Source organism: Mus caroli, chromosome 4, assembly GCF_900094665.2.
Source record: "Mus caroli chromosome 4, CAROLI_EIJ_v1.1, whole genome shotgun sequence".
Lineage (NCBI taxonomy): Eukaryota > Metazoa > Chordata > Mammalia > Rodentia > Muridae > Mus > Mus caroli.
In genome coordinates this window covers 137787688-137790759 of record NC_034573.1, presented here as the reverse complement: position 1 = coordinate 137790759, position 3072 = coordinate 137787688, and positions in this window count along the sequence as shown.

The window sequence follows — 3072 nt, the reverse complement described above, 5'->3', positions numbered from 1 at the left end:
ATCCATGCCCCACTCCCCCGCCCTCCCACACATGGTGTCCCTGGGAGTGCAGCCTGGTGACCTCAGCCTCCTTGCCCAGATGCTTGCCAGTCCTGTTTGTTATCCCCTCTCCCCGGTGGTCCAGTCGATCCCTGTGGCTCCTGGGGCATCCAGGAGTCAGGGTTTATAGAACTCCTCATGAAGAGCAAGACAGTCATTAACATGAGCCTGCTAGGGAAAGCGCCTGTCCTCTTTCTTGCTGGCCTCTCTGTGACCTTTGGCAAGTCACTCTCTGTTTTCCTTTGGTCTCAGTCTTTCTCAGGTGGGGATAGGGGCGGGGTTGTCTTCCTTTGGCTTTGGAGGGAACTGTGAAGATTGGTTAAAACTGTTTTAATGATTGAGGTGGGGGTGGGGTGATTACCATCTCTCCCATCCTAGCCCTGGGCTGGGTCCAGAAACAACTAGCAAGAGTGGGAGAATAGCCTGAGCTACGCAGAAAGATCATCTCAAAAAAAACAAAACAAAAACAGAAAACAAAAAAAGCAAGCCAACAAACAAAAGACTCGTCGGCTGGAGAGATGGCTCAGCAGTTGTAAGCACAGCTGCTTTTGCAGAGGACCCAGGTTTGTATGTATATATGTGCATATGTATGTATATATATGTATATTCACACACACACTGGTATGTATATATAGGCATGACTTAAAATAATATTTAATATTAATATCAAGCTAGGCATAGTGGCATATGCTTATAGTCTCAGCACTTGAGAGGTAGGAGCAGGAGGATTATAAGTCCAAAGCCAATCTTGGCTACATACCTAATTCAAGACACATGATACGTGCCTCAAAAGGAAAAGAAAAAAAAAGACTGGAGAGATGGTTCAGTGGTTAAACACTTGCTTTGCAGCCAGTAAGGACTAGATTTCAGACCCCAGCAAAGTGCATATCCAAGGAAGCCGCAGATAACCCCAGCTCTGAGGGTGGTGGAGTCAGGAGTTGCTGGCTTGCTGGCTTCTAGTTTCCATGTGATACAGGTTCCAGGGTTGGGAAGAGACACTGCCTGAGAGGAACAGGCAGAGAGTGATGGAGAGGCCAGCCAATGCCTCTTCTGGTCTCTGCATGTACCTACACATACAGACACCATCCCCACCTCCACCCCATACAGTAATAAACCCAATCCCACAGAGACCCTTCAGAGGGGTGGCTCCCTTGGTGGCAGTTTGAGTGTGCACTGCAGATACTACACTAGCCATCCCCCAAAGCCATGGAGGGTGCTGTGGGGAGGAGGGATAGAGAGAGAGCCTCAACCCCTTTGTTTTCAGCCTGACACTAGAAAGCCACATGGGCTTGCATGTTTACTGTCTGAGGCCCAATTTCTTTTTTTTTTTTTTTTTTTCCGAGACAGGGTTTCTCTGTGTAGCCCTGGCTGTTCTGGAACTCACTCTGTAGACCAGGCTGGCCTCGAACTCAGAAATCCGCCTGCCTCTGCCTCCCAAGTGCGCCACCACCGCCCGGCTGAGGCCCAACTTCGTATCTAGACAGTTGAGGGTTTGGTTTGTCCCCCCCCCCCAGCCCCCAGCCCCACCCCATCCCGCCCAGACAGAGTTTCTCTGTATAGACCTTCCTGGCTGTCCTGGAACTCACTCTGCAGACCAGGCTGGCCTCAAAGATCTGCCTACCTCTGTCTCCAAGTGCTGGGATTAAAGGCATCCTTCACTCCCTGCCCAGTCATCCCTGGCTAATTGAGGTTTTGCTCTTGTTTGAAACAGGTCCTGGCTTAATATGTCCCAGAACTCAGTATGTAGACCAGGTTGCAATTGAGTGTTAAGACCATCTTGCTATGTAGCCCACGTTGGTCTTGAACTATCTTGTGCCACGATTACAGATGTGCACTGCCGAACCTGGCTTGCATTTGAGGTCTTAACCTGCCAGCAACCTCTTGCAACACAAAGCCACCTTGATATAAAATACCTGACACAGTTAGTGAAGGGCTTTGGGTGTGGGGTCACTGATAGTGTCTCTATAGCCCTGGCTGGCCTGGTACTTCCTGGCACTTGTTATGTAGCAGAGGCTGGCTTCAACATTGCTCCAATCCTCCTGCATCCTCAGAGTGCTACAATTACAGGCAATGAGGATGCCGATGCAGTTACAGGCATGTGCCACCATACCTGGCATACAAGTTTGGAAATGAAAGCTATAATTTAGAGATACTAGTTTAATTTGAAGCCAATTTAAGATCTGTAGTGTGTACTACATGTGTGTGGTCGTTTGAATGGGCCACAGTATATACTTGGGGGTCCTGGCTTTCAGGAGTTGGTTCTCTCCTTCCATTGTGGGGTTGAATGCAGGTCGCAAAGTTTGCAAGCCTCAACTTCACTATATCATCAGGAACACTTTGAGCTCCTGGGTTTCCTGCCACTGGTTCCCAAAGGCTGGGATTACAAGCCTGCATACTGTTCCTAACACCAGCAGCTTCCAGTTCAATAGAGCCACAGGGTTTGTCACACTATAAATGACACCCTTACTAAGCATTCCCTACCTTCTGGAGGAAGCAAGCTGGCCCTTATTTGTATCTGTCTATCTGTCTGTCTATCTCTGCCTCCCCCCACCTCTCTCTCTCACTCACACAGACACAAACAGACACACACAGACACAGACACAGACAGACACACACACACACACACACACACACACAAAAACTGCTGGGAGCCTGGCTAGCCTGGAAATAGGTTGAAGCAAGACACAGCATCAGATGCTGGCCCAAAGAGTGATGATCTCTGGCTTTTTAATTCTTTCTTACTATTCTGTGGTAAAAACTTAACTCCTTATTACTGTTTTGTGCTTCACTAATTGCTAGAAAACTTCTTATTTACTTTATAAGCCTACTATATAATTCTCTGGCGATTAACACATGCTATATGGCAGCGAGGGATTCCATAGGATTTATTGCTAGGGCTCCTTTCTCTACCCTCTACAGGGAGATTCAGAACAATTAACTTTTATTGAACTAGGAAAAGAGAGTCAGGCTCCCAGAATGAAGCACTTTTGCCGGAAGCTCTGTCCTAACTGTAAGCCAAAATTCGTGGCTGTG